The following is a 25,799-nucleotide window of genomic DNA, read 5'->3' on the forward strand; positions in this document are numbered from 1 at the left end:
CTTTAGCCCCACCCGCTGCTGCAGGATGAGGTCATCGCCAGCCAACCACTGCGCGCCCGACAGGACACATCAGGCGCCGATTGGCTGCCAAGATCGCCTTTGCCTCTCCCCACTCCGCTCCCCCCGCGCTCCGGGGTCGCTGCGGGGCAAGGGGAAGACGGAAACCATTTCGGGGAAAGACCCCGAAAACAAGAGCCGTAATCGCCGTGTCACTTTAGTGGGGAAACCCTTTATTCTTTGGTCTCCCCCTTTTTTCTTCGAGATCACTGTCTCTGTCCCTCCCTCGTTTAATCACCGCCACGTACAGTAATTCCCACTCCCCTCCCCGCACAATGTCCCACCGGTGGGGAAATCCTTCCCCAAGACCAAAAGAAGTATAGGAGGCAGCGAAGGCAACTGCACCGACGGCAACGGCAGCTTTTTACCCCGAAACACGGTGGCAAGGAGGCGGCGCTGACGGTGGCTGCATTTTTCCTGCGGCTTCTCCCCCCGACCTCTTCCGTTTCTCGCTCCTCCATAGAGACAGCGCTGGAGTCGCCAGCTCCGCTTTTATCCGGTGCCTGGAGCCTGCGCATTGGAGCCTCCTCGGCCCCTAGTGGGCGTCGAGTGACACCCCAACCGGGTTCACCCTGCGCTGGAGGCCAGACTGGGCTGGGGGAGGAGGGGGAGAGAGACGCGGAGACGGAGCTGGGGTTGTTTGGGAGGGGGAGAAAGTGTATCACTTTCGGAGGGTGACGGGAGGGAGGTCGTTCCCAGGCCGTGTCCTTGTCCGTGCACCCAATAGTGGCATGCCCAAGCTCACCTATATCCAGACTTGAGGGCCACTGGGGGGAAGGGGGAAAGAACCAATCCCACCGAACACCGACACTTCCTCAAACCTTCCGTGGATTGTTGAGTGCATCTGTTGCAGAAAGACAAGAGATTCCTTCCCCCTCACCGCCTCCAGTTTGCTATCTTCGAGCCTCCGCGGAGAGGCAACGGCGGGCGGCAGCCCACAAGCAAAATGGCGCCGGGCAGCTTCATCCCCTCCCCCTCTGCCCCTGCGGAGCGGGACGGGCGGGCCCCGTGCACTTGCCGCCGCCGCCGCCGCCGCGGCCGCCGCCGCCGCCGCCGCCGCCATTTTCCCAGAGCGAGAGGCAGTGACACTGAGCGGGCGTAGGGGGCTGAGTCGGAGACCGTGCCTGAGTTCGGGAGCTGCAACAGAGGGGCCATAAACACTCCGAGCAGCCTCGCCGGTGCCTCTGCGTTCCTGTTGACTGTCTGGGTGCCCCCTCTCCTACTCCTCGGATCCTGGTGAAGAGGCTGCGCGCTGCTGTTTGGGGAGGGGGTGTGTGGAGCCGGGTCCTGTGTCCGCAGTGGCTGCTATCTGGGGGTCGCCTGTGCGCGGAGGTGCGGAGAGACTCCTTGGGGGTCGAGCACATAACGGGGTTCGGGTGTCTGGTGTGTGAACATCACAGGTCAGTGCCTGTCGTCTCCGTGGGAGTTCCTGGGGCTTGCGGGGTTGGGGGACTTGTGTTTCAAGGGGGAGAGAGGTCTCTCATTTTTATCCTTAAGCTGGGGGAGCCGACGTTGACTCTCAGGTGTCTTTGCCGGGGCAAGACGTTGCTTGCTTAAATCGAATTTATCTTTTTTTTCCCCTGATCCTAGAAATGGAGCATTATGGCGGGTTTTAGGGTTGGGGAAGGGGAAACTGGCAGTTAAACCCCCTTGAGAGTGGGAGTTAGGGAGGGGGCGCACTCCTCATTGGCAGCAGGTTAAGGCCGCTTGAGTGGGGAGGGAGGCTTGTGACTGTTAGTAAGGTTTGTGTTGAAGTGGTCCTAGGAGCTGCCAGCGCTTCCTTATCTCAGCCGTGTCTTGTTGAGGTGCTGAAAAGCCATATAGGCCCCATTTTCTTCTTCCATTTCTTGACGGGCAGTCTCTGGTATAATGTGCACATGAATACGAAGGGACTAAGAAGAACGCCCTGGGCAGCTCTCTTTGTGGGAGAGCCGAGACAGCTAGCTCCTCATCCTCTCCAGAAGAGGGTAAACCCGCCCCTGTGGTGGTCACCCCAGTACCCAGCCTTCTCAGTCTCCTCCCCCACTCCTTTTGCATTACCGCCGTCCTTTACTGTGCCGGAGCCTTAGGATCCACAATATGGCTCATTTCAGAAAAGCTTATTTTGACCAGGGGATTGGCACAAACCCTGTGGCAGCAGGCACTGATGAGAAACAAACGGTTCACTGTGCTAAACGGGGTGGGGGTGAGAAAAAACAATCCAGAGTGCTCTCTTCCACTGGCCTTAGTTCCATATAGATCCGTGTTTGCTGGGCTCTGTCTTAAGAATGATACAATTTAAAGTCAAAGAGAAATCGCTAGACTTAGCTCTAGAGTAAACCCCGTTTTGCCTATTTTGTTCCCTTTTTGGAGATGTGAATAAGGTTAGGTGTTTAGAGTTCTGGAGACCTTGGATAGAATTAAGTGAGGTGCATTCAACTCTGGGCTGGAGACATGAATACCTATTTGGAAAATAGTCTGCTTTTTCCTTTAATTTCTGAGATGGGGAGTAAAAACTGAAATTTCCCTCTTTTGTCCTTTACAGATTCTAAAAATGGCGGCCCCAGGCTGATGTTGTGGTAATCTAATCAGCTCGGGTCCTCCACACCCCATGCAGTGCATTTGTCTGCAGCATATTACAGGCTTATTATGTTTACAAGAAAAGACTGGGCTTTTTTCCCTTCCCCGAGCCAGTTACAAAAATGTGTTGATATTTACTGCAAATTTCAATGTTGTGTTTTAGTTGATTGATTTGATTCGTTTTTCCTGAAAGGTAAATTAAATGTCTCCACTTTTGAAAAAAAAAAAAAAATCACCCAGCCTTGCAAATTTCAGTGGTGATGATGGCTACTCTTCATCATTAAAAAAAAATTATTTGTGTTCCAATAATAGTTTTTGTTTGGTTCAGTTCAGCCATCTTTTATTCAGTATGCCAAAGTAAATTAAAATGTTTAATAAGTATCTCAGTACAATCTATTTTGTATGATTAAATGTTTCAATCTAAAGTAAGACATTTCCCAACCACCTCTTGACCCATTTTGTGGATTTTGGTTTTTGTATTCTGTTTCAGCTTAAATTTTAGGGAGCTGTACAAACAAGCCTAAACCTGTTACTTCATTGGGTGTAGAGATGCTATTATATTTTGCCATCCATTTTCCCCGTGTATTTAAGCTTTTCTTGAGAATTTTCAAAGTTGACGGTGTATTTGGTAAAGTGAAGCTTCATGCTGCTTTTAACAATTGTCTTAGGGCATACTATCATCATTATGTAAGTTAAAAGTAAGGCTCTGATTCTTTATTTTTTTCCTCCCCAAACATGCTCATTTACCTATTATGGGATTGTGGAATTTAGTATGTTTTAATAGACCTTAAATAAAAACATTACCATAATAGGGTCTCGAATCCATTTTATGCTATTTTCAGAATCTTATAGACTGAGACTGAAAATTAAGTAGTGTCAGGTGTCATTTAACTGTATTTTTTAAAGTGTGAAAGGTTAGTATTCACTTTCATAGTGGGAGTTCTATCTTTTTGGGCTGAACTAAGCATTGAGATATGAGTGGGCCATTAATGACACTTAATAACCATTCTGATTGTGGAGCAACTGAAAGACGATTGCCTTTAAATCCAGTAGTACTTAAAAAGGTTGGACAGTATACACTGTTTCATGATTCTCTTATTCCATTGTAAGTATTTTGGAGCAGCATTTACTTCATATGGTATAAGGTTCTAGCCTACGAAATAATTAGAGAAATAACTGGCTCAGGGATTTTCTACATACCAGTGGGTTTCATCATGGAAGACTGAGCACACAACCTTACTTAGAATTTTTGAAATATTTTATTATAAAGTGAAATGTTGGTGGGTAGTGGATGAGTTTGTATAGGGTTTGGGGTCAGTACTCATTTGTATTTTGATCTGAGTGAGTATGTAAGTCCAGATCTTTCACTGCTGTGTAAAGATTGTGCATTTATTTTAAAGACTAGGTGATTAAGGTCTGTGGTTCAGAAGCTTGGTACTTTAAACTTACTATTCAATATACAAAACCATTGTATTCTTATAAATTTGATTTATGTAGCTATATGAGGGAACACTACCTGTGTCCATTGTTTTTCTTCATAGAGACCTCAGGTCTAGGCAGACAAAGCAATTGAACTTATTTGGCTTCAAATGAAAAATACCAAGTTAGAAATTATAGGAAAAACTGCCTTCAGTTTACTAGCTTTCTGCATGTTGGCTTGCTTTAGTGCTTTAGGTTTTGTTTCTTTTTGTTGGTGGTGGTGGTTTTTGTTTTTGTTTTTTTGATATTTTAGTTCCTGTAAAATTAGACTGGCTTTTTTTTTTTTTTTTTTTTTTTTTTTTAAGTATTGTACCTTATTTTGAATGGTTACTTTATAAATAACAGGGCTATAAATGTTTGCTTTTTTCCTAATTGACTATGTATGTTTTAAGTTAGGATTCTCTAGGCAAATTTATTAAAAGGTTAGGCATAATTTTTGTTCCCAGAGAGTTTTGAAACAATTTGGCCCCTTGGGGGAAAATAGTCAAATGGTCTTTGTTCTTAGGATAGCTGAGTTTGAAGAATTAGTTGTTTATGTGTTTAAGTGGATTTGTAGAAAACTATAATGTAATTGGAGAGTAAATTTTATTTTTAGAGCTTACATTTTGATCATACTTCCCTTTTGCTGTTAGTGTAAATGAAAGGATCTCTCTGATGATCCCAGTTTAAGTATAGAACATTGACAGGTCTCCCTCCATTTCCCATCAAGTCTGTAAGATTGATAACTGTCCTACAATTTTGGCTTGTCTGAATTCCTCACAGCTTCCAACAAGAAATCTTTGCCATATATGCTCCCAGTAAGCTCTAGGATTTCTTGAATCTATTGAGGAAGTAGGAAGAACAGCTAATTAATAGGAAAAAAATTTCTCCATCTACATATTTTAGTGGTCTTAGGGAAATTATAATTTCTTAAATTGGCTTCTTAATTTCCAAAAATAATATACTCATTTTCATTCTTCAATCTCGTAAAGAAATTGGTTTAATGTTTAAAGGTATGCTTTATGTAAACCCTAACAGCTCTGCATTTGTACAACCATAATATGTTTAAAATGTATAAAACCAACAGAACTTTGAACAGCTATCAAAACGAGTTAGGAAATACTAGTATGCAGTTTTCTCAACAGATGCTATTTTATGTTTACTAGTTTTAAAATATTTTAATAATGTGTAATAGCTTTTATCTCCAAAGAATTTATTTTTAGCAGATGGTAGGTGCTTAATTATTTCTTGGAAGCTTTTGTTTAAGCAAACACATTTACATCTCAAATATATAGGGTGATCAGGGACTGTTCCCTGTTACATGTTAGAATGAATGTTAAATACTTGTATTCTGTGAGAATACAGTTTTCCCCCAATTTCATGATAGATTATGAGACTTTTTAATATTGAAAATAGAATTATTTTTACTTTATGGTAAAATTACTTTTTGTGTTCACTACAAGAGGTATACTATTTGAAATATTACCGTATGAGTGTTACTGGTTTTTAGGCTGGGTTTAAAATTGAAGTGGCTCATATTTACCTGTTTGCAATGTGCAAATGTCGGGAGGAGCCTTATTTTTTCTTGATATTGAAAGGATAATTTTTGTATTACCTAAAAATTTACTTAATATGGAGGAACAATATTTGTTGTTGAAATAGTTTTCTACACTAAACTGGAAGTAGATGGTATTTAAACATCTTGCTATTAAACAAATTCATCTTTTGTCCGTGCTTCAAAATATCATTTCAGCAAAGACTTAATGTAATTTGTTTAATAGCAATTGCAAGAGATAGGAAGTAACCATATTATGATGCAAACAAATTGGTTTTTGTTACTGTGAACTTCCATGCTAAGTGTGACATTAAAAATCAAATGAAGGTGACCCAGACTAAGTTAATTAATCTTAATTTGTATCTTTAAGGATAAGAGAAGTTTTTATTAATTATTGGTAACTAGGATGCTTTTTACTTAAATCAGAGTCAGGAAAAGTCAGGAAAAGTAGTTGGCCTTATATTTCACTAGAAAACACATTTTCACTTGATATGAAATCAATTCTTTTTTCCCTCATGAGCAGATCATAATTGGATTTCATTTTTGGACAGAAAAAGTTTTTTTATTGTTAGGTGAATTTTACAGTTTTATTGGAAATCTCATTTGGTTATTTGCCAAAACTATTTAAGCTTTTGGGGGTGTTAGAGATTCAATGTAGCAGGTCAACAAAGAATTATTTTTTGATGTGTTGCATTAAGATACCATCATAACAGACATTATGCCTTTTAATGAGTAAATAATTAACCTATAATATAAATTAATGAGTAAATAACTACTAGTTCATCATTTTTAATTAAAATATTTTGTATTTCAAAACTGTTTTAAATGTGAAATCTGGGCTTAGAAAGGATCTGCATGCAGGTCAGCGTGATAAGCAATGATTTGTGTAGCTTTATTTTTACAACAATTGGACCGAGAGGTAATTTCTTACCCGCTCTTAGGTTGCTTAATTTAGAGTTAATCCAAAGGAAGAAACATCTCTTCAGAAGACTAAGACATAGCAGATATTAATTATTAAAAATAGGCTGGGCACAGTGGCTCACACCTGTAATTCCGCTACTTTGGGAGGTCAAGGTGGGGGGGTGGGGAGGTGGTGAACCATTTGAGGTCAGGAGTTCAAGATCAGCCTGGCCAACATGGTGAAAACCCATCTCTAATAAAAATTACAAAAATTAGCTGGGTGTGGAGGTGGGTACCTTTAATCCCAGCTACTTGGGAGGGTGAGGCAGGGGAATTGCTTAAACCCAGGAGGCAGAGGTTTCAGTGAGCTGAGATTGTGCCACTGTGCTTCAGCCCTGATTGATAGAGTGAGAGTCTGCCTCAGAAAAAAGTAAATAGTAAACAAAAAATAAAAAAAAATTCCTGGTCCTGAATTTAAATATTGAGAAAGATGATATTGAGTAATCCCACCTGTGTAATATCCAACTTGGTTGCAGCGTTTAAGGTCATGCCTGTCTAGGATATGATAGTGGATTGAGTTTGTTTTGGTTTGGGTATTTATAATTTTAAAGTTCACCTGCTGGGCGTGGTGGCTCATGGTTGTAATCCTAGCACTTTGGGAGGCTGAGGTGGGTGGATCACCTGAGGTCAGGAGTCCAAGACCAGACTGGGCAACATGGTGAACCCTCGTTTCTGCTACAAAAGTAAGCTGGGTATGGTGGCGGGAGTATGTAATCCCAGCTACTTGGGAGGCTCAGGCAGGGGAATTGCTTGAACTTGGGAGGCAGAGGTTGCAGTGAACCAAGATTGTGCCATTGCACTACACCCATCCCCGGGGACAAGAGTGAAACTGCATCTCAAAAAAATAAATAAAAAATGAAGTTCATGTAATTATGTTGTCTCATGTTTTATCTGAGACCAAAAATGTTTAAGTTTTTTCATTTATGTTGGCTTTTGTTTTTATAGGGTGTTTAAAATAATTTCTATTTGAAGCCTTAAAATATTTACCCTTATAAATTATTTTAAACTTATTTGAGTTAAATAAGTTTAAGATTAGGCTGGGTGAGGTGGCTCATGCCTGTAATCCCAGCACTTTGGGAGGCCGAGATGGGTAGATTTCGAGGTCAGAAGATCACTACCATCCTGGCTAACATGATAAATCCCTGTCTCTACTAAAATACAAAAAACTAGCCATGCATGGTGGTGCAGGCCTGTAGTCTCAGCTACTCGAGAGGTTGAGGCAGGGGAATCGCCTGAACCTGAGAGGCGGTGGGTGCAGTGAGCCGAGATCACGCCACTGCACTCCAGCCTGGCGACAGAATAAGATTCTGTCTCAAAACAAAACAAAACAAAAAAACAGATTAAATATGTTTTTCTGTTCTCCTCACTGTTTGGCCTAAGATGAAACCTAGTGTCAGTGGTTTTTAGTAAAAAGTGAGGAATATGTTGCAAAGAATTAACCATTACCACTTAGGATATTGTCAGGAAAAGAGTTTGGGTTTTTCAGAGGTTTCACATGTAAGGAGAATGTGTATGAGAAAGATACACTCTTCTAGTATTTTTGTTTTCTTATTTCACAGACGAATATGTGTAATTGTTTCTCTTTCTGAGTTTACGGAGAGGTATCTTGAGTTCCTCTTACCATCTTTCTTTATACAACATTTAAAGAAAGCATTCAGAAATTTGAAAACCCCATTTCCTCTTTAATGAAGTGGTTGAGATGGCAAGATTCATGATGTGACTAATTTGAATGGTTAGATTTGTGGTCCAGGAGCCATAAATGAGGGTCTGAGGTTTGTCTGATACATAGTAACTCTTACTCAGAAAATAAGTCTCTGCTTCTCTTTAAATGAAGCTGTTTAATTGGTTGCCTTGACACAGCCTTATTACATCTTACATCATTAGTTAAGCCTTCACAGAAACAATATTTTTGAAGCACAGACAAAAAATGAATTTGAGTAGCTTTTACTTTCCTGACATCATGGATACAGAGAGAGGTAAGACTGTCCCTGCTTTGAGAGAACCCAGAGTTTATTTAGCCTTCTTAAAAGCTTGCTGTTTTAGGGTTTTTTGGATGCAAGGAACAGAAATCAGCTCTAGCCAGCTTAAATAAAGGATTTGTTACAAGGCTATAGGGAAATCTCACATAATTTATTTGAAGAAAGTACAGATGGGCCTCACAGGAATTGGCAAGGTGTCAAAGAGCCATTATTCACCATCTTGATCCCCTCTAATTATCTGAGACTAGTTAGGGAGATGGTGATGGGGTGGGTGTTTATGGTGTGTAGAGTGGAATTTCTCAGATGTAAAACAAGAGAAAGACACCTTTAATTCTCCTGAAAACAGCCACCTTTTTCCAGGGATATTCAGAGATACTTGGGAGGGCTTCCAAAACTAAATAACTGATATATCGAACTGATTCAATTTTTAATTTAAAAATTGCTACACATGTATTGAGGAATGCTTAAAAAAACCAAGATTTTTTTTTTTTTTTTTAGTTTTAACTTTAATATTATTTAAAATTTATGGAAAAGTTACTAGAAGTAACTCTCTCATACCCTGTACCAAGATCACCTGCCTTGCGACATTTTGCTGTTTGTTGTACTATTCTGTTTATGTATACACCTGTTTTTTTCCTGAACCATTTGAAAGTGGTTTTCAGCCTTTCACCCCTTTACAGCCTTTTGTACTGAAGTATGCATTTCCTAAGAACATGCATGTTTTCCTAAGTAGCCAGAGTAGTTGTCAAATTTAGGAAATTTAACAATGATGTAATATTTCATAGTTCATATTCTAGTTCTACCCGTTGTCCCTATTATGTCCTTTATTAGCATTTTTTTCAGTGCTATAGCCAATCCAAGATCACAAATTACATTTAGTTCTCTTGTCCTTTAAGTTCTTTTAATCTGGGACAGTTCCTCTGTCTGTCTTTTATGACATTGGAAGGCTTATTTATATATCGCTCCTCAGTTTAGCTTTGTCTTAAGCTTTCTTCATTATTCAGATTGTGCATTTTTGGCTGGAATACTAGATAAGTAATAGTTGTTTTTGTGTCATCTGTTTGTTTGCCCTTTATCATTATGTTCATTTTGATAACTTGGTTAGGGTGTTGAGTAGTTTTTCTGTTATATAGTTGATGTTTTTCATTTTGACATAACTAATTAATTTGTGGATAGATACTTTGAGATTTGTATAAATATCCTCTTCCTCATTAAACTTCGGGATTTAGCATCTACTGATGATTCTTGCCTGAATAAAGTTTTTACTTTGTTGGTTGCAAACACACCAAGGCTTTTCTTTTCTTTTTTTTAATTAAAAAAAATAATTTTTTTCTTTTCTTGGGTACGTACATGTACATATACACCAGGGATTTTAACTGATTTGTTCATGGATAATTGGGTTTTTGGGAGTTTCATTTTTCTGCTTTTTCTCTTCTGATTTTTTTGCTTTTTCTCTTCTGATTTTTTCGAAATGCTTATGGGCTGCTTTTTTAATCACAACAAATAAAATTTTAAGGAAGAAAAGTATAGATTAAGTTAGAGAGTATATGGATAATATTTCCATACAGTTTTCCACACAAATGGGATTTAAATTGTTTCCTCAATGCTGATCTAATTTGACATCCAGAACATATACAAAAAAGATGTGCTTCTAGTTCCTTATTTAGTCTTTAGAACAATTGCTAAATGAGTTTTGAGTTACATTTGTATTGTTTAGGTTCATGATTTGCTAATGCCAGCAGTTTAGTTTCTAAGGGCTGAAAACATCTTTCTTATTATACTCCACTTTCTCCATTAAAAAAATCTGTTACCCTGTCTCTACTAAAAATACAAAAAATTAGCCAACTGTGGTGGCAGGCACCTGTAATCCCATCTACTTGGGATGCTGGGGCAGGAGAATTGCTTGAGCCTGGGAGGCAGAGGTTGCAGTGAGCCAAGATCAAGCAATGGCTTAGGTAACTCCAGCCTGGGTAACCAGAGTGAGACTCTGTCTCAAAAAAAAATTCCTTTAAGCAATTTTTTAAAAGTGAAATAATACTTTGGAAAACATTGAGATAGGTTATTTTTCACATACATGCAAATTAATGCTTTTTAAAAGGAGGTTGGTGAGATGGTATATATACAGATGAGTAATACAGCAGAGCATGAAACATCTGTAATTCTAGGGCAAAGCGATATATGGTTTCTAAAACTTTGTAATAAAAGAAAGACATACTCAGGTTAAGAAAGACGAGAAGGAAAGGAAATAGGAAAACAGACTTTTATTACATTGTAATGAGACTCATCAGTTGAATGTATTTTCTTTCAGTGATAGCAAAATATTGGTAGTGAATTTGAATGATAATTTCTTTGGCAATTTTCAGCAGGAGGAGAAAATCTTTCAGATTATATTTAAAGTTTACAATTTCTTTCTGAGAAAATTAAGATAATCATATTTCACAATGATTAAATACAGTGGATACTAAGCATTTGGTAGGTGCTTTAAAAAATAATTTGAATTGACTGTTTGTAAACATGTCTTAACAGATTAATGAAAGTTGAGTTTGTAGGACTGCTAAATCTTATCTCAGTGTTTAAACGAAGGGTATGGTGAAAGACACAAAAGCCCCATGATGAATGAAAGGATTTTCTTTTGGGTCAGAACTCCCCTCCTGGACATGTAAAGAAGCACCTTACTAACTGAAGTTAAGAATCTACAGTTAGAATTAACCTAAGAGATCTTTTTGTTATTTTTTTCTCATTGTGGCCCAGGGACCTCATGTATTATATTAAAATTAATGTTCTTGGTCCCCTTTCCAGACCAATATAATCACATCTTTAGAGTTGAATCTACATTTAGTCCTTGAATCTACATTTTAGTACTGGCTGCAGCTGATTTTTGTGTTCGAGTTCTCTGCTTTTATTTGGTGATACTGAGCTCCAGAGAGGTTAAATGGTTTTCCCAAGGTTGTAGAGTTACATAGGGGTTAATCAACGTTTGAAATTCAGGTCCTGGCTCTTGGTGCTTTATACTTTTCCAAGAAATCATGCTGGATATTTCTCTTTATCTCTTTTTATTATTATTATTTTTTTTTTGAGATAGAGTCTTGCTCTGCTGCCCAGGCTGGAGTGCAATGGCATGATCTCGGCTCACTGCAACTTTTGCCTCCTGGGTTCAATCTATTCTCTTGCTTCAGCCTCCCAAGTAACTGGTATTATAGCAGACCACTACAATGCCTGGCTAAATTTTTTGTATTTTTAGTAGAGACACAGTTTCTCCATGTTGGCCAGGCTGGTCTTGAACTCCTGACCTCAGGTGATCTACCTGCCTCAGCCTCCCGAAGTGCTGGGATTATAGACATGAGCCACCGCACCTGGTGGACATTTCTCTTCAAAAGGCAGGCCACTATTTTCGGAGTCTCTGAAATAAGCAAATACTGGTCTTTGAACAGTGTCGTGTGACAGACTCTCTGTCCACTGTTTCTGTATATTCCAATTAAAGATGATTTATTGGTTTCCAGAACCTCTAGGCTATTAGAATAAGAAGCTTGAATTGAAATTACAGCAGTACAAATTGGGATCAAGTTGTGGTTGAGCCTTGAATGCCGGAAAAGCAGAATGTATACTTAAGAGGAGTGCCACTGAAAAATTTGCACTGGGGATTGACATATGGAACATGGCTTACTTACCTCCAATTCTTAAGATATGAAAGTAACATATTTATTGAAAAGACTCAAAACAGTATTTCTTTTAGAAGCTATACTGTGTAGAGTACAGACTCCAGAACCATACCCCTTTGGTTTGATTGCACTTAAACTAAGTTGTACTACTTTGGGCAATGTTTGTGCCTTCATTTCTTGGTCTGCAAAATGGAGGTAATAATAGAGCCTATTTCATAGAGTGGTTTTAAGAATTCAATAAGTTAGTTTGGGCAAAATTCTTAGTTAGCTGTGTAACTGTTTCTGCGATAGTTGTTTCTGGAAAAAAAGTAAATCTAACTTCTGTCTGTAAAGTCTATGATATGCTAAGGTGATCACTATTTATGTATTTTTCTGAAAATGTTTTATGTAGATAATATAGATGTTTCCTTTTCATTTGACCAATCTGCAGGATTAATATTATTTTAAAAATACTAATGTCTGTGTATATTGAATGAATGTGAACTACTTTGTGCTGCTTCCACCAGTTGAGTCATAGGTTTGTTCCCAAATTGGCTAATTCCATTGGACTTGTAATGTGTTTATATTTTATTAAATATTACATAAACCAATGGCAAATGAATGTGAAGACAGAACTGTTTAAATGCAAACTAAGTTAAATGCTTTGGAAAGCTTGCTAAAAGCAAATGCTGAAGAAAATTGTAGTCAGGTTAGGGTGTGGGCAAGGTGACTAAAAGATTATAAGGAAAAAATAGAAATCTAGAAAAAGTCTGTATTCAGATTGCTCTACAAAGATCTAGGTAAGTTATTTTGAAATATGTTAAACCAAAAAACTGTAGACAATGCATTATTGATCTGGTGTACATAGGAATAAGAAACTAGAATTCTGGTCAGGGGAGCTATACTTGAAGAATACGTTTCAGCTTGAAACTTAAAAATTGATAAGAATTTTTTTTTTTTTTTTTTTGAGACAGAGTTTCGCTCTTGTTACCCAGGCTGGAGGGCAATGGCATGATCTCGGCTCACTGCAACCTCCGCCTCCTGGGTTCAGGCAATTCTCCTGCCTCAGCCTCCTGAGTAGCTGGGATTACAGGCACGCGCCACCATGCCCAGCTAATGTTTTGTATTTTTAGTAGAGACAGGGTTTCACCATGTTGACCAGGATGGTCTCGATCTCTTGACCGTGTGATCCACCCGCCTTGGCCTCCCAAAGTGCTGGGATTACAGGCTTGAGCCTCCACGCTCGGCCTGACAAGGGCATTTTAAAAGTACAGTATTTAATATGTATATTTTTCATGATTTTCCATGTTAACTTGACTTTGATGAACTCACAGACATCTAGTCTCTTTTGTATATCTGTAAATTTAGATTTCTTTAGTTCAAAAGGGGGTGGATCCAGTTATATATACTGTAACTCTTGATCATTTCGTCTCCTGGAAATCTAAAAATGGGACTTCAGGATCTGACTCTGGTTTATCCAGTGGGATTTATAGGACTGTACTAGATGAAATAACAGATTTCATGTGCTTCTAGAACATATCAAAATCCAAACACCTTTGTTATCTTGTGAGATTTAAATTATTTTTTAGGGATCTTTTGAACTCTGATAATACTATAAACAAGATTAAATTAAGTGGCAGTTAGTTCAGTGTCTTCTTAGGTAAAAGCATCTTAGTAGCTATCAGTTTTGTCTTGTTCGTCTTGCACATACTGCTTCCCTAAGGTGAATAACTGATAATTGTGTTGGTTAATATCACTGGAGTCAGATTATGTGGTTTTTCAAATTTAAGCCTGTAATTGGTGTACAGTAACCTATTTGCTGTATATTAGTATTAATCTGTTAGCTCTACATATATCTGTCAACTGTTTGATCTTTGTATGTTAAAACTGGCAAATCTCGTGGATGTGATATGGTTATACCAAGAGATAAATGCTGTTTTATTGTGTAGTTACTTTGAGAATAATTGTGAGAAACTGATATTTATCATTTAAATTGATACAGAGTGATGGTGAAAGTTATATTTCAAAGGAGGCTATGTTGGCATAGCTTAAAATTTCACTTACAGAAGTTTAAACTTGATATCTCTTACCTCCTAAAGTAAATAGTTCACTGAGGATTTTGGGAAAAGCATTTCTAGTTCAGTCCCCAGCTACACACAGCAATTTCCTCATACTCGAATGGTTTTTAGGAGTGGCTGATCAGCTGTCTATATGTGGGTTGTTTTTCATTTCTATATAATCCCTTTGCAGAAGACTCCTTCACCCCTTTTTTTTTGAGACAGGGTCTCACTCTGTCGCCCCCGCCCCCAGACTGGAGTGCAGTGGCATGATCATGGCTTACTATAGCGTTGATCTCCCAGGCTCAAGAGATCTGCCCACCTCAGTCTTCATGGGGCTATAGGCACCATGACACCATGTCTGGCTAATTAAAAAAAAAAGTTTGTTTTTTGTAGAGTTAGGGTCTCACTGTGTTGCCCTGCTGGTCTTTAACTCCTAGGCTCAAGCAGTTCTCCCACCTCAGCCTTACAATGAAGCTGAAAGTCTGTCTCATGGCAAATGTGTTGGTCCCTTATAGGACTCCTTGTGTTCACCAACCTCATTCTTGACATTTTATTTGTACCTGTATTCTAAAATTTTTTAAAGATTGTATGCTTTTTTGAAGTTCAAGACAGGCTACTCTAAAAGCTCATATGTGTTTGCATACTATTTTTCTTCTTGGAGATGTAGATCTATTAACTCCATAGTTTGTTTTTGTGTATGAGTGCGTAGACATTTTCTTACCTTAAGCTTTAACTCTCTCGTTGTATTATACTAGTCTTCCCATTTCCAGGTTTCTGTTTTTCTTCTGTTTACATTACTGTATGAAGAGGAGGAAGCTGATCTTGGGATATTGTAAGTCTTAGAGTTAAAAGACAGGAAAATACTGCAGAAGTAAAACTTTAAACTTGAAAGTATTTACATATATATATATTTATTTAACTAATTTTGGTCCCTTACTGATTTTATGAGTTTGTTAAGTACATAGGAATTAAGCCTACTCTTACTTTAGTCTTAAGATTTTTATAGTAAATATTTTAAATACATCTGAAATATTAAGATAACTATTCAAATACAGTAATAGAGTTGCTATTCTTCAACCATTTGCTTAGTGGTCAACAGTATTGTTATTGGAATTGATTATTATCATTGGATTGGATAATGTAATTTTTGTATTTTCTAAAAGACAACTAACATTAATAAATATCTATAGTGTACCTGCATATATTACTCTGCACAACAGGACAGATATTTTGCCCATTTTTTTCCTGAGTGGCCTAGAGGGACTGAGACGTACGTGTGTGTCTGTGTGTGTGTGACAGAGTCTGGCTCTGTCTCCCAGGCTGGAGTGCAGTGATGTGATCTTGGCTCAATGCAACCTCTGCCTCCTGTGTTCAAGCCATTCTCTCACCTCAGCCTTCCAAGTAGATGGAACCACAGGCGCCAGCTATGATGTCCAACTCATTTTTAAATTTTCTTTAGAGACAGGGTTTCCTAAGTTGGCCAGGCTGGTCTTGAACTCCTGGGCTCAAGTTATCCACCTGCCTCAGCCTCCCAAAGTGCTGGGATACAGGCATGAGCCATCATGCCCAGCTGAGACTGAAACATTTCTGTTTTCTTTTTCCTCTTTCTTTATTTTTGAGCCATGGTCTCACTCACCTAGGTTGGAGTGCAGTGGCATGATTTCAGCTCACTGCAGCCTCTACCTCACGGGCCCAAGCAATTCTCCCACCTTAGCTTCCCAAGTAGCTGGGACCCTATACCACCATACCTGGCTAATTTTTTTTTTTTTTTTTTAAAGAGATGAGGCTTCAGCATGTTGCCCTGGCTAGTCCCTAAATCTTGGGCTCAAGCAGTCCACCAGCCTCGTCCTCTCAATGTGCTGGGATTGCAAGCCTGAGCCACTGCATGCGGTCTAAGACTGAGGCATTTCCTAGGATCACATAGCTAAAGAGGGGCTGTTTGATAATTTGAATTAAAGTCATTTGAAAATTGTAGCTTTCTATTGCTACTTAAAAAGGACTAATTCTTGAGTAATGAGAATAAACAAATGTTTATATAATAAACAAATGAGAATAAACAAATTTTAATCAAAGGCAGCTACTTTAAGAAAACTCTTCTAAGGCCGGGCATGATGACTCATGCTTGTAATCCCAGCACTTTGGGAGGCTGAGGTGGGTGGATCACTTCAGGTCAGGAGTTCGAGACCAGACTGGCCAACATAGCAAAACTCCATCTCTATTAAGGCCAGGCATGGTGGCTCTCACCTGTAATCCCAGCACTTTGGGAGGCTAAGGTGGGCAGATCATGAGGTCAAGAGATTGAGACCATCCCAGCCGATATGGTAAAAACCTGTCTCTACTTAAAATACAAAAAAATTAGCTGGGCATGGTGGTGCACACCTGTAGTCCCAGCTACTCGGGAGGCTGAAGCAGGAGAATCGTTTGAACCTGGGAGCAAGAGGTTGCAGTGAGCCAAGATTGTGTCACTGTACTCCAACCCGGTGACAGAATGAGACTTTGTCTCAAACAAAACAAAACAAAAATTAGCCGGTCATGGCGAGTCCGTGTAATCTCAGCTACTTGGGAGGCTGAGGCAGGAGAATCATTTGAACCTGGGAGTCAGAGGTTGCAGAGAGCTGAGATCAGTTCACAGCACTCCACCCTAGGGGACAGAGTGAGACTCTTTAAGGTACCCTTGATTATATTCAAGGGTACCTTAGGTCATTTCAAGTGCCATAAGAGCAATGTAATTTTATTCATTGCCCATTCCCAAGCACCTAGAGCAGTATCTAGAAGATGGTATATGCTCATAGTATATGCTCAAATATGTTAAATGAATGACTTTGAATTGATTTTATTTTAGAATAATAGAATAATTGTTGTAATCTGAGGGAAGAGGGAAATGCTTGAACAATACTAAGAATTCTATTCTTTAGAGACAAATTACTTAGATCTTGATAGTTGCTAATTGAAAAGATTATTGATTTTTGGGTTATTCAGCTAAGTTGGGTTTTTCAGATGAAGATGATGGTAGCTACGGGCCAGGGAGGCTGAGGAGGAATGAGTTTTTTTGAGACATTCTCGCTCTGTCACCAGGCGCCAGGCTGGAGTGCAGTGGCACTATCTCTGCTCACTGCAACCTCTGCCTCCTGGGTTCAAGCAATTCTCCTGCCTCAGCCTCCCGACCAGCTGGGATTACAGGCCCATGCCATCACGCCCAGCTAATTTTTATAATTTTAGTAGAGACAGGGTTTCACCATGTTGGCCAATATGGTCTCGATCTCTTGACCTCGTGATCCACCCACCTGGGCCTCCCAAGGTGCTGGGATTACAGGCGTGAGCCACTGCGCCCAGCCGGAATGAATCTTAAACACTGGGGAGGCACAAATGATTGGTTGACTGGATATAATAGGAGACTGGAAGAAAAGAAGGATTAAGAGGAGAATAGCAATACTGATAAAAAATAGAATGAAAGAAGGTGTGTAGAAAAGAAAGTTTCATTTTGAAGGCTTGATTTTTGAAGTGATGGCAGATATTATAGGTATACATCTAAAAGATTTGGGTGGGAATAGTAAATCAAACAGAAATGAAAGATTGGATTCAACATTGATGGGAGACCATTGGGGAGGACTGAGCTTGGGGGACAACTACATTAGTAACGTTAGTCAGTGGCAGGTTTCGTTTTTTTATGTTCATTTAAAGGAAGGAGGAGGGATTGAATGTGTTTGAAAAAAGGAAATTGTGGTTTAATCAAGAATAATTTACCCGATTGACACGAACCCGGAAAAATAAATAAATAAAATAAAAATAATTTAGATGGGTGTCTTACCCACTGAATTACAGGTTTTGAGAGGCAATATAGAAATATATCAGTTATTGGTCTGGAGTTACATAGATGACCTAATTGTGGAAGCTATACATTTAAGAGCTGTTTTAATATAATGTCTGTCAAAATAATAACCCAGTAGTTAATGTAAGTAGTGGATTCTTTAGGAGGTTAAGAAGGGAAGACATTAGTTTGGAATAAGTTTTATAGCTGGAGCAGTCTTTGGAGATCAAGACTAGTCAAATTGTTATTAACAGCTGAGGAAACAGCCCTTAGGAGGTTGATCTAGTAGATATCTCAAAGCTAGTTTTGTGGCACAAATGTGCCACAAAAAAATTGGGAATGATTCAAGGAAGCATTGGTTCTTGAAAGTCTAATATGATTTTTATTGGGTGGGAAAGAAAAGGAAAAGAAAATTAGCAAATTTGAAGAGGAATGAGCAAGGAGACGCCAACAGTAGCAAAAAGACTTGCATAATCAGCGGGGTTATAGATTGGATTATTAGTATGGAACACGGTAACCTGATGTAATGTCAAGATTAGGAATTTGACTGAAATTACTGTGAACTACTTTTTTGAGTAGGGTAAAGTTATGAGGAAACCAGTGGGCTTTGAAGTATAATATTCTGTCCAATGTTGTAACAAGTAGTTCTAAAATAGAGCACTAATGTGAATACCCTTTTAGTTTTTTGATAAGACATTCAGGCCACAACTCAAACCTACTATATGAGAATCTCTAGGGTCAGGCCTAGGAATCTATTATTTTCTACTCCTCCCCCCAGGTATATGAAAAGTAACAGTTGTGGATCTATGTTTGGGAACCAATGATTTAAAGGTCAAGTTGGAATAGGGAAGGAAACTACTTAGACAAATATTCATTGCCCAGGTCTGAGATAATAAAATGTAGACAGTACCATCAGAAAGATTTGTTTAAATTCTATTAATTAGATTTGATGCACGTTGTTTTTAGAGAGGTAAAGAAGAAAAGTCTCAATTTTTCTAGTATGAAAGAAATGGATTCACAATACTGACAGAAAGCATACTTGAAGGAGAGTGAAGACATTGTTTTATTTGAGATTAAAGAATGACAGAATAGGCCAGGTGAGGTGGCTCATGCCTTTAATCCTAGCACTTTGAGAAGCCAAGATAAGCAGGTCACTTGAGGTTAGGAGTTTGAAACCAGCCTGGCCAACATTGTTAGATCCCTTCTCTACTAAAAACATAAAACAAATTAGCTGGGCATGATGGCGAGTGCCTGTAATCAAGGTACTTGGGAGGCTGAGGCAGGAGAATTGCTTGAACCTGGGAGGTGGAGGTTTCAGTGAGCTGAGATGACGCCATTGCACCCCAGCCTGGGCAACAAGAGTGAAACTCCATCTCAGTCGGCGGCGGGGGCTGGGGGACGGGGGGAAGAAAAGAAAGAATTACAGAATAAAATAATTGCCAACTTTGTTTTAATTATGCTCTTATTTGATTATTTAAAGGCTGAAAATGGTGAGGTGCAGTAGCTCATGCCTGTAATCCCAGCACTTTGGGAGGCTGAGGTGGGTGGATCACTTGAGGTCAGGAGTTCGAGACCAGCCTGGCCAACATGATGAAACGCCGTCTCTACTAAAAATACAAAAATTGACTGGGTATGGTCGTGGGCACCTATAATCCCAGCTAATCGGGAGGCTGAGGTAGGAGAATTGCTTTAACATGGGAGGTGGATTTTGCAGTCAGCCAAGATTGTGCTATAGTACTTACCTGGGCAACAAGAGTGTAAGTGTCTTAAAAAAAAAAAAAAAAAGGCCAGGGGAGGTGGCTCATGCCTGTAATTCCAGCACTTTGGGAGGCCAAGGTGGGTGGATCACTGGAGGTCAGGAGCTTGAGACTAGCCTGGCCAACAAGATGAAACCCTATCTCTAGTAAAAATTCAAAAATTAGCTGGATGTGGTGGCATGCCTGTAGTCCCAGCTACTGAGGAGACTGAGGCAGGAGAATCTCTTGAACCCAGGAGACAGGTTGCAGTGAGCTGAAATCACCACACTCCAGTCAGGGTGACACAGCAAGACTCTGTCTCAAAAAAAAAAAAAGCCAAAAAAAGTAATAATGATTAAGCCTAATGGTATATATAAGTTAAATAAATAAAAGATAAATGGTGCTGGGCGCAGTGGCTCAAGCTTGTAATCCCAGCACTTTGGGAAGCCTGGGGTGGGTGGATCACCTGAGGTCAGGAGTTCGAGACCAGCCTGGCCAACATGGTGAAACCCTGTCTCTACTAAAAATAGAAAAATGAGCTGGGCTTGGTGGCACACCCTTGTAGTCTTAGCTACTTGAGAAGCCGAGGCAGGAGAGTCGCTTGAACCTGGGAGGTGGAGGTGGCAGTGAGCAGAGATTGCACGACTACACTCCAGCCTGGGCAACAGAACAAGACTCTCTCAAAAAAAAAAAAAAGATAAATGTGTTTGCAGGATTTTTAATAAAAATTGTTTACTTATTTTTGTTTTACTTATTTACCTTTTTTTTTTTTTTTTTTTTAGAAACAGAGTTTTGCTCTGTTGTCCAGTCTGGAGTACAGTGGTGCTATCATGGTTCACTGTAACCTCAGACTTGGGCTCAAGTGATCCTCTCACCTCAGTCTCCCAATTAGCTGGTACTACAGGCGCACATCACTACACCTGGTTAATTTTTTTTTTTTTTAATTGTAGATACAGAGTCTTGCTTTTTTGCCCAGGCTGGTCTCAAATTTCTGGCCTCAAGCAGTCCTTCCACCTTGGCCTCCCAAATTGTTAGATAACAGGTTTGAGCCACCATGTCCAGCCTAGGATTTTATTGTTGATTATTAATTACAGCAAGCTTTAACACTATTTTTTGCAAGAGTAAAAAATATTCTCAATTTGTCCTTTGGACAAGTAGAATATACCAGTGAAACAGGTTTTTCATATCAAATTTTAAGTTAGTATTTTCTTTTAGCTATTGATTTTCAAACAGTTCTTCAGGAAGCCATAGGTGAGGGAGTGTACAGGCCTGGATATTCTCCTGCAATTTTCTTTAACCACGGTTATAGCAAATATGAAGTACAAATGCCTACCGTACCCATGGGCAGACATCACTGTGGCATTCTCCCATTATATTTGGCCTTCTTAGTCCAGCACTTCAAGTGGATACTGACAACTATTCGTAAAAGCATAGGATATTAAAACTGTTTTTTCATGTTATAATAAAAAAGGATGCCTGGATTTATGTTAATGTTTCATGTGTAGGAAAATTGCTACCAATGCTCAAAAAGAGTTTGAAGGCCACAATTTTAATGTCACTTTAAAAAACTAAACTTAATTTTTTGATAATTATGTATTTGCATATGGTTGTAAGAAATAATAGAAATTCTATGTATCTTTACTCAGTGTCTTAGTCCGTTTAGTGTTGCTGTAACAGAATACCTCAGGCTAGGTAATTAATAAAGGGTTTTGTAGTTCACTGCTCTGCTGGCTGGGAAGTTCAAGAAGCATGGTGGCATCACAACATGGAGGAAGATCAAAAGGGAAATGGACACGTGCGAAGAAGGAGAACTAAAGGGTGTTCTGGCTTTTTAACAACCCACTCTCTCAGGAACTAATCTGTTCCCCAGAGATAACTCTCACTACCATAAGACTAGCACCAAGCCACCCACAAAGTCGGGGCCCTCATGATCCAGACCCCTCCTATTTAAGGCCCTACCTCTTAAAGGCTCCATCTCACAACCTTGCTTCACTGGAAATAAAGGTTTCAACCTAAGTTTTGGCAGGGACAAATCTTATTCAAACCATAGTACACAGTTTCCCTCAGTGGTAATATCTTGTAAAATTGTATTACAATGTCCTGACCAGTTTTTGTTTGTTTGTTTGAAGAGACAGGGTCTCCCTTTGTTGTCCAGGCTGGAGGGCAGTGGTATAATCATAACTTGCTGTAATCTCAAACTCCTAAGCTCAGACAATCCTCCTACCTCAATCTCCTGAATAGTTAAGACTGTAGGCATGCATCACCATGCCCAACTAATTTTTTTATTTCTGTAGAATTTGGGTCCCACTATGTAGCCTAGGCTGGTCTGAAACTCCTGGCCTTATGTGATCCTCCTGCCTCAGCCTCCAAAACTGCTGGAATTACAGGTGTGAGCTAACATACTTGGCCAAGACCAGAATATTGACATTGATAGAGTCTTCTCATTTTATTCAGGCTTCCCAGTTTTATTTGTACTCCTTTGTTTGTCCAGATTTGGTTGTGTGCATTAGTATCACATGTGTACCTGTACCTACCACCACAGTTAAGGTATAGAACAATTTTTTCACCACAAGGATCCTTAGGATCATTTATAGTTGAAAGTGAGAGCAGTGAAAACCATACCTACCTCTTTCTACCTACTATCCCTTTCCTTTTAAATAAGGTATCCTCCATTTCTATACTTTATCATTTTAAGAATGTTACATAAATGGAATTAAATATTATGTAACCTTTTGAGATTGGCTTTTTTTCTCTCTCTCTCTTTTTGGGATGGAGTTTTGCTCTGTTGACCAGTCTGGAGTACAGTGGTGCAATATGGGCTCACTGCAACCTCTTCCTTCCAGGTTCAAGAGATTGTTGTGCCTTAGCCTCTTCATTATCTGGCATTACAGGTCTCCGCCCCCACACCTGGCTAATTTTTGTATTTTTAGTGGAGACTGGGTTTCACCATCTTGGCCAGCTGGTCTCAAACTCCTGACTTCAAATGATTCACCTGCCTCAGCCTCCCAAAGTGCTGGATTTACAGTTGTGAGCCTCTGTGCTCAGCCAGGATTGGCTTTTTATTTTTATTTTTTTTTCACTCAGCGTAATTACCTTGGATTCACCCAAGTTGTATGTACTGATAGGTTGTTCTTTTATATTGCTGAGTAGTGTTCCATTTACTGTCTGTCTGTATTTTTTTTTTTTTTTTTTTTTTTGAGACAGGGTTTTACTCTTGTTGCCCAGGCTGTGCAGTTTAGGCGATTCTCCTGCTTCAGCCTCCTGAGTAGCCGAGGCTTGCACCACCATGCCTGGCTGTTTTGTATTTTTAGTAAAGGTGGGGTTTTGCCATGTTGGCCAGGCTGTTCTCGAACTCCTGACCTCAGATGATCCACACCCACCTTGGCCTCCCAAAGCGCTGGGATTACAGGCATGAGCCACCGCATCTGGTCATAAACACAAATTTTAGACTTTGTGAGACTGTATTTTCAACACTCGTGGTGTTTTAATGCATTGTTACAGATTAAATGTAAGTTTGTTAACTAGATCACGTTTGGGTGAGGAGCAAGGTGGATTTTGTTAGTGTGCTTTCATTTAATGATCAGAGGAAATGTAATCCAGATATTCTGGAGTGAGACAGTTAAGTATTTAATTTCCCTTTTTGAGAGGGGCAGCTGTCAACTGTCAATTTTTTCTTTCTTAATTGGAAAATCTAGGTTATTTTACCTATCATCTGGCAGTTTTATTTTGTTTTTTTGGGGGGGATTGTTGTTGTTTTCAGACTTGAGTCTGTTACCCAGGCTGGTGTACATTGGCACTATCTTGGCTCACTGCAACCTCTCCCTCCTGGATACAAGTAATTCTCATGCCTCAGCCTCCCAAATAGCTGGGATTACAGTTGTACCTCATCATGCCCAGCTCATTTTTGTATTTTTAGTAGAGGCCGGGTTTCACCATGTTAGCTGGCTGGTCTTGAACTCCTGACCTCAGGTGATCTGCCTGCCTGGGCCTCCCACAGTGCTGGGATTACATGTGTGAGCCATACATAGCTCCTGGCCATCTGGCATTTTGAAATTTCAGGCTAACTAATGTGTAAGCTCTGGAATCAGACCACAATGGTTCAGATCTTGATTTGGCTATTTATTTGTTATGAACTTTGGACAAGTTTAACCTTGCTACCTTATTGTAAAATGGGGATAATAAATGTACCTATACCGTAAACTTATTGTGGAGATTAAGCTTTGTAAGCACTCAGTATTTGCCATCATTATTATTATAACCACTAGTTAGGGAAGTTTGAGTATCAGATAAGTGTTTGTGGGGCACTATCTGATACTAACATGAGCTCAATTATAGAAATACATATTCATTCTATTATCAAATTTATCTTTTATAGCTTTTTAGAATCTAAAATTCTGTTGTTTTGATTACTTGGAATAATCTGTTAATGTACTTGTGATTGTAAAATTGTCAGCCTAATCACCCTCCATTTATAGTTGAAAGTGAGAGCAGTGAAAAGACTTGCCCAAGCATTCATAGATAGTAACTTGAAATGGATCTTAATTTACTAGTATTCTTTTTATTTTACCTTAATCAACTGCTATAAATTAAAAAAATTTAAATGAATAATAAGGGCAGTTTAATTTCCAATTTATAAGGAAATCTCAGTTACGTATCTCCTCAAAATTTCTTTCAAGTTTCTTTCTTTATTTCCATTAGTAATGAAGCAAAAAATTTACCTGCTTAGTCTCTTTAGTGATACACATCCAAAATATATACATTAATTTAATTGAAAATCTATTGAGCACTGTGCTAGGTGCTTATAAAGGACAGAAATATAGTAAATGGCTCTTTCCTCAAAGAGATTGTTATATTAGGCTCTTATATTTGTAATTTTAGAAAAATATTCTTCCTCATATTTTCATTCATTCTGCCTTTGGATATCATATTAATCTTTAAGGTGTTAATTTTTGTTTTGTGTCTTTTTTTTTTTTTTAAAGACACAGTCTTCCTGTGTCACTCAGGCTGGAGTGCAGTGGTGCAATCATGGCTCACTGCAGCCTTGACTTTCTGGGCTCAAACAATCCTCCCATCTCAGCCTCCTGAGTAGCTGAGACTACAGGTGTACATCACCTAATCCAGCTAATTTTTGTAATTTTTGTATTTTTAAAATTTTTTTGTAGGGATGAAGTCTCACTTGAACTCCTGGTCTCAAGTGGTCTGCCTCCCTCAGCTTCCCAGAGTGTCGGGATTACAGGCATTAGCCACTGCACCCAGCCTGTTTTCTGTTTATTTTAACATGGTCTTAAAGACAGCTTCATTTAGTCTTACAGTTTTTCTGATAAACTGTTTTCTTCTTTAATTCCTTTTTTTTGCTTTTTACTTCATTTTTCCTACTTTAGAGTTTTGTTTTTATTGTTTTTGTATTGTTGCCTTGCTTTGCTACATCTGTTTTTAATATTGTATTAAAATTTAGTATTTTTTTAAGTTTTTAAATTTTTAAAATATTAAATTTAATATTGTGTCCCAGTGGGGTTTTTTTTCCAGTTTGATTTAGTATTTAGCTTTGATTGTTGCCTTTACTTGTGTTTTGTGTAAAAAGGGAAGAATAAATGTATCCTTTTAAGAATTGGCTGCTTTGTGTGAGTTGCTTTGGTTTTAGGTACCGTGTTAGAAATAACTGTAATTTTATGCCATTTAAAAATAGCTCAAAACTCCTATGTTCACTTGGTTTCTAGGTCTATTCTGGATAAGCAGGTTTTGTGAAGACATTTATTCTTTCTTGGACCTCAGATTTACCAGACATCTCATGGTATTTCCTTTTATATTATTTCTTCAATGGCTGCCATTTATTCTCATTGTATTTTGTACATATTTTATTTGTCAATTGGATAACCAGGTTTTTTTTGATTCACATATAAGTTGTGAAACCTTGTGTTAATTGTTCAGGTTTTGTTAAAAAGGTGGACTCTCACTCTTCGCCAGGCTGGAGTGTGGTGGCACAATCTCA

The 25,799-nt window shown here is 39.0% G+C and overlaps 1 protein-coding gene across 10 annotated transcripts in view; it reads left to right on the forward strand.

Moving 5' to 3' along the window:
• The first annotated feature begins 1,115 nt into the window (after positions 1-1,115).
• The window catches only part of KMT2E (lysine methyltransferase 2E (inactive)), a 105,021-nt gene continuing 80,337 nt past the window's right edge, over positions 1,116-25,799 (forward strand). For 4 of the 10 annotated variants that reach the window (XM_078343082.1, XM_078343086.1, XM_078343080.1 and 1 more), the window contains exons 1-2: positions 1,116-1,457; positions 25,528-25,601. The gene's annotated coding sequence lies outside the window, so the exon portion shown is untranslated. The remainder of the gene's footprint in view (positions 1,458-25,527; positions 25,602-25,799) is intronic. The other 6 variants (XM_078343083.1, XM_078343087.1, XM_078343081.1 and 3 more) reach the window with 3 other exon arrangements.

The sequence above is a fragment of the Callithrix jacchus genome, chromosome 11 (assembly GCF_049354715.1).
Source record: "Callithrix jacchus isolate 240 chromosome 11, calJac240_pri, whole genome shotgun sequence".
In the NCBI taxonomy this organism is placed as follows: domain Eukaryota; kingdom Metazoa; phylum Chordata; class Mammalia; order Primates; family Cebidae; genus Callithrix; species Callithrix jacchus.